The sequence below is a fragment of the Theropithecus gelada genome, chromosome 7a (genome assembly GCF_003255815.1).
Source record: "Theropithecus gelada isolate Dixy chromosome 7a, Tgel_1.0, whole genome shotgun sequence".
NCBI classification, from domain to species: Eukaryota; Metazoa; Chordata; class Mammalia; order Primates; family Cercopithecidae; genus Theropithecus; species Theropithecus gelada.
In genome coordinates this window covers 43,883,635-43,890,212 of record NC_037674.1, presented here as the reverse complement: position 1 = coordinate 43,890,212, position 6,578 = coordinate 43,883,635, and positions in this window count along the sequence as shown.

The following is a 6,578-nucleotide window of genomic DNA, read 5'->3' as shown; positions in this document are numbered from 1 at the left end:
TGGTAGGTGATGAAGCTGCAGGGACAGTCTCAAAAAGCTCAATATGAAAGTGACTTCCTCCCTCTTCCTCTCTTCCCCAAAGGACAAAATTTACCATAGAGAAAGAACAAATACATTTATGTGGCTCCAAGGGACAGGGCTCGGCTCAACAAGTTCACATACATTATTTTATTTGAACCCCACCATTCCATTTCCAGGAGGTAAAGGCCTCACCTCAGTTGCAGCTATTGGTGGAGGTTTGGGTCACTTCTCAAATTCTCTCCATTCTACAGCTCAGCTTTACCCACTTATTGCAGATCCCTACAGAAACACTAGAGTTGTTTTTCTCCTTACCACAAACAAAAACAGCATTGGCAATAAGGGCTGAAGATAAGATTCTACTGGTAGCATCTCTGAAATAGCTGATAGGGAAGTGGGGGAAGCTGGCTGGTTTATTTGGGGACTTCAGGGTCATAAGAAAATCCAATGTTTGACAGGCAGACCCAGGCTTTTTGGTCTCTGGGAACTCGGCAATGACACATTCAGATGTGTGATGACTTCCTTTTCTGGCTCCGTACAGCAAGCATGCGCCTCATCTACCATCTGTCTCCTCTCTCCATGTCTCTATCTCTGTCTCCCTACCACCCTCCCTCTCCCCTGCCAACACACTTTGATTACCTGGGCACAAGCTGACCTGGAAGACTGCCTGGCTCTTTAGAAAAACCCTCTCCTCATAACCTTTCACCCTATTATGTTCCTGAATCATTCTACATTCTACTCCCAACCAACTTTTTGAAGAAGATGATGTAAAAGTTCAGACACAGGCCCCTTCTTCCAGTTTTGTTTTCTAAGGGAGACCTGATTCATGCAGACTCATTGCTGAATAAGAGACTTCCTTCTTCCTCTTGCCCTCGCTACCTCAATTTGGTGGTGTAACTGGATGGGTACTATAAGGGGGGACTACTCCAAGGGTCATGCTGGAGAGGGGCTCAGAATTTGCATTGTGTGGCCTCCTCCCCAAGATGGGAATACATCTTTGCTCCAGCAGCCCAAAGTCAGGAGGCTTGGGCTGCTGTTTTCTTCTGTGTTTATCAAAGTTCCTTAGTATAGGCTTCTTGGTTTCTTAATAGCTATTGGCTGACTGGAGACTATTTAGTTGCCTGTTTACCTGGGCTTAGAGGGTGACGTTTCTGTGGTCAGGTTGTGCAAATCTGGAGAGAGGATATGTAAACAGGACAAGGCTGCTTTCCCAAAGGCCAGGACCCAGAAATAGTTCCTTGCGCTTCTGACCTATTTCCCCCTCCCTGGACAGAAAGCCACTGAGCAAATGTGCAATAGTAAAACATAACTACAAGTAGCTATATCCTGATGGAGATTGATTTGCTGATGATAACAAACTGTAACCTTCCACCTGGAAACAAGGCAGGACTGACCTTTCCCCGCACTTTGCTTCCTAGGAATTATAGTGGCCTATGAGCAGAATTTGCCATGCCTTCCATGGAGCGTTCTTTTTCCAAGTCAGGTGAACCCAGCCTGCAGCTCTGAGTCAATGGAGTTTCTCAGATAAAGTGCACCCAAAAATGTTATTTTTCAAGCACCAGTAAAGACACTTGTTTTAATCCTATACCCCTTTCACGTACTATAGAGAAAGAGGGTGACTCTTAGTGTTGAATAGATCTGGGTGGGATTTCCACATCTATGGACAAGCTGTGGCTCTGGGCCAGTTTCTACATCTGTACAATGGAGTTAAATCCTTTCCTTGCAGGGCTGGTGTGACAGGAACATGCCAGCTTCTTCACCAAGCCTGGTCCTATGAAGGGGTGCCTCAGTACATACTGGTTTCTCTTTCCTCTTACTCCCCTCCTGCCCCCGTGATAGTCATCCTTCTATTTTGCCATTAACCTGCTCAAGAAAGGACTTTGTCCCCATCTGCGTTTTCTCTGCAAGAATGTGTCTGCCTCTAAGAATGGAGAGTAAACCCACAGTATACAAGGGACTGTGGAGGCTGATTCACAAGAGTTCAGAAATTCTGACAGAGCTGCACAAGGATGATGTCAGAAATAAAAGTGGTAACTCAGAAACCACTGGCAAGTCTATCAGCCTGGTTTCACAGAACTGGCAGCCCACTGGCCTCTGCCTCCTCTGTCTCCTACTCTCCTTGTCTTTCCCTGAAAAGCAAATCTAATGATTGGCAAAAACAAAACCAAGGATGGAGGAGAGGGGCTGGCTAGTCTGTTATTTTGTGAAGCCATTCATCTCTGCCAGATTTAGGTTTACCAGGAAAGTAGGTTGAAATAGACGTGTGTCTGCTTTGTTCTAACCCTATTCTTCTCTGGATAGTGGTACCAATCGGTATTCTGGGCTTAGAATGACAGAAATGTCTGTGCCAGGCATCACAGTAAACATTTCACACAGATGAGCATGTTATATTTACACAAGCCTCTGAAGTACATACCATTATTATCATTCCCATTCTTCAGATGAAGAAACTAAGGCAGAGAGCTGTGGAGTAGCTTGTCTGTGGCCTCATAACTACAGGGTGGGAGAACACCAGGATTTGAACTCAGGCTGTCTGGCCACCCTGACCCCACCTGCTACCAACCTTCTGTGCCCTCTCAGTTCTCCCCACCCATCATGTTCTTTGCAGTCAGGACCCCAGCTTTAGGTGCCCAAAGCTTTCTGTGGTCCTGGTCACTTCACTTGGGCTAAGGAGCCAATTAACTAACTTACTGAGCCATCCCGTGCCAATGGGGAAGGGCTGGAGGAAACCCCACCTCCATCCCACACATACTCTGGACAGCCCTCACTCCTACCCCAGGAGCAAATGCCATCTCATCCTGGACATCTTCCTTGATTTTGCCCTGAAGTCTATACCACTTTATACCTCTCTTGGGACCTTTACCTCCTTCCAGTAATTACTTGTGTCTGTACAAGACTTCATAGTCTCCAAAGGCCTTTCCCATCCACCTAGTCCAGCTTCTTCCCAGGCCTTTTAACCTCCTTCTCTAACTAGGATGGCATTGAGCATGGTGGTTCAGCACCCGAGCTCTGGAATCCAGTCTGCAGCATCCTCGCTCCACCACTTGCTAGCTGTGTGCCGCTGGGCAAGGTACTTGCTCAACTTCTCAACATCTCAGTTTCCATATCTGTGAAACTGGGATAATAATAATGTCACCCTCATCTGGTCGGAGGGTTGAATGAGATGAATACACAAGCACACACAGCACCCAAACTCAGTAAGTGCTGGCTGTTGTTATCATCTCACTAAATCTTCTCCCAAAACTCCTGTGGGAATAAACCTCCCCATCACCCTCCCACACACACTCTGGTTCTTGTCATCAGTAAAAATGAGTCTGAACCAGATGACCTTTAAGCTTTCTTCCAGCTCTGTCAAGCTATGATTGTACCATGAATCACAGTTATTATGGACACATTTTAACTATGCCATAGCAATCTCCTGAAGGCCCAGCCCTTAACATAGGGCGTTGTATACAGTTGGCTGTCCTGCCAGGGTGATGTTAGCACCTAACAATAGTTCTTGCCTCATCCATGCATTAGGATGAACAAATGAGAAAATTCCTGTATAGCATTTAGTCCAGTGCCTGGCACTGAGTAAGCCCCTAATAAGTCATAGTTTCTATTATTATCCCATCTGATACCGATAAGATTCCCAAACATGGTCATTAAAAGCAAAGGAGTCACACTGGGTGTGGACTTATCCTAGTGCTGATCCTGTGAGACCTTGAGCAAGTTAATTCACCACCCCGTGCCTCAATTTCTTCCTCTGTAATATGGACGTGATTATGAGTAACTTCCTAATAAGGTTGTTGTGAGTTAATAGAAGGGCACTTAGAATTGTCCCTGGCGTCTGCTTTGTATATGTAAGTGCTTTTTGTCATCATTTACAGGTGTCAGTGGCACCAAGGGATGTCCCCAAGCAGTAGTGGAGTTGGGATCCAAACCTAAGCTTGACTGATTCCAGAGCCTCGGTGCTAATATTAGGAGATGTTGCTGCCCTGTGCGATCCCCGTGCATTTCAGCAGGAGCCTCCGTGTCCACTCCTGTCAGTTGCCTTCCCTGGCAAAGGAGTTTTTATAATGGTGAGTTCAGGATGGGAGGGGAGTGAGTCAGCACCAGAGATACCTAAGGATGCCCTCAAATCATACCACAGGAGAAGCAGCCTTCTCCTCACCTGCGTCTGGTCAAATCACTTTAGCATTCCATCAGGACCTGGCCCAGAAGCGCAGAAACATGACAACACCCACGCCTGCCATCTAGCCTGGAAGCTGCAGCGAAACCCTCAGCACTCACGCTGATGTCATATTTGAGGCTAGTCCTAGCTCTTCCATGGAGACAGGCCCTGGCCTTGAGGCCATTTCCCATTTCTGAGGCATGATTCACTCAGCAGACAAGACCAGACAGACTTGTTCATACCTACCAGAGGAAGGAGAGCTGGGTGGTGGATCCAGGGGGAGAAGAAAAACAAACAGGGGTTAGGGCTGGCAGGACTCTCACTACTGGGCTGCAGGGGCGGAGCGGGCAGGCAGAGCGCCTGACTTAGGAGCCATACCGAGCATGGCCACCCACTCAGCCATTTATCTTCCTTGTAGTCAAATGTATTGATTTAAACAGGAATCCATCTGTGCTTCTAAAGCCCCAGAAATGCACTTACATCTCACGTTTGTGTAGCACAGTGATTTTCAAAGCAGTTTCCCACAAATAATTTTAATTTGGGTTACTTTTTAAATATTTGCTTCTCTTATTAACAAAGCAACACGTGCTTATGAGGAATGCTGGGACAATATTTCAAATGTCGATTTTAAATGTATGTAGAATTATACCACTAGCAACAAGATTTTCAGTAAATTTCCCACTAGTCTTTTTTCTAAGCCCATAGACATATATAGTTCATGAAAGAAAATTGGAGCCATACCACACAAAGAGTTCTGTATCTTTTTTTCTTTTCATTTAACATGAAGTCATGGACATTTTTCAATGTTACCAAACATTCTGCTACAGCAATTCGTAATGGCTGCATTTATCAGAATAGATGTGTTATCATTTTAGTGGCCATGCCCTGATTGTTGGATTTGCAAGATGTTTACAAAAATATTACTATTAAAACAACAGTGCCACGAACACCTTTTTACTTGCATTTTTGTCTGTATATCTGATTATGGGCCAATAATAAATTTCTAGTAATGAAATTACTAGCTCACAGGAATTGAATCTTTCTGAATATATCTAGCCAAATTACTTTCCAGAAAATACATCCAGTTTACACTCCCCCGGCAATGTGTTCGAATGTTCTTCTCGCTCTGTTTTGAGCTTGTGAGCCAGTGAGTTAGGTAACAAGATCTCATGTTACAGACGAAGAAAACCGGGCGCAAAGAGATTAAGTAACCAGCTCCAGTTTGTACAACTGAGACCCAAGCTCTGGCCTCCTGGAGTTGGTGTCAGGGGCCTTCCAGACAAGGAGAGCTCTGAAGAGGTTTCCTGAGTAATGGAGTTGGATAAAACTTTTTTTTTTTTTTTTCTTTATATTTTTTTTTTGAGACGGAGTCTCACTCTGTCACCCAGGCTGGAGTGCAGTCATGACATCTTGGCTCACTGCAACCTCCGCCTCCCAGGTTCAAGTGATTCTCCTGCCTCAGCCTCCCAAGTAGCTGGGATTACAGACATGTGCCCCTATGTCCAGCTAATTTTTATATTTTTAATAAGTAGAGACAGGCTTTCACTATGTTGGCCAGGCTGGTCTCAAACTCCTGACCTCAGGTGACCCACCTGCCTCAGCCTCCCAAAGTGCTGCGATAACAGGTGTGAGCCATCACGCCTGGCCTTCTTCTATTATTTATTAGAGACATTAGTCTGTAATTTCTCCTTTTTGTAATAACTTTGTTATATTTTGATATCAAAGTTATGCTGGCCTGAAAGGTGAGAAATTTTTCCCTTTTTTCTCCTCTAGTATTTTCTTTGAGGGAAGGTTTCTACTTATGGATTAAAGTTTTTAAAATAGATGTAGGTATATGTACATTTTGTACTTTTTCTTTTTTTTTTTTTTTTGAGATGGAGTCTCGCTCTGTTGCCCAGGCTGGAGTGCGGTGGCACTGGAGTGCGGTGTCTGTAGTACGGCTCACTACAAGCTCCGCCTCCCGGGTTTACGCCATTCTCCTGCCTCAGCCTCCCAAGTAGCTGGGACTACAGGCGCCCGCCACCTCGCCCGGCTAGTTTTTTTGTATTTTTTAGTAGAGACGGGGTTTCACCGTGTTAGCCAGGATGGTCTCGATCTCCTGACCTCGTGATCCGCCCGCCTTGGCCTCCCCAAGTGCTGGGATTACAGGCTTGAGCCACCGGGCCTGGCCACATTTTGTACTTTTTCTTATGTTTGTTTTGGTAAATTGGGTTTCTCAAAGAATTGATTCACTTCCTTCAAATTTTCAAATTTATTAGCATACATTTTTTATAATATCTGTTTATCATTTTAATATCTGTAGCATCTGTTTTTATGGCCTGCTTTTTTCATTCCTGATACTGGTAATTCATATTGTCTCTTTGTTTTTCTTAATTAGTCTTACTACTATTTCTCAATTTGTATTTAA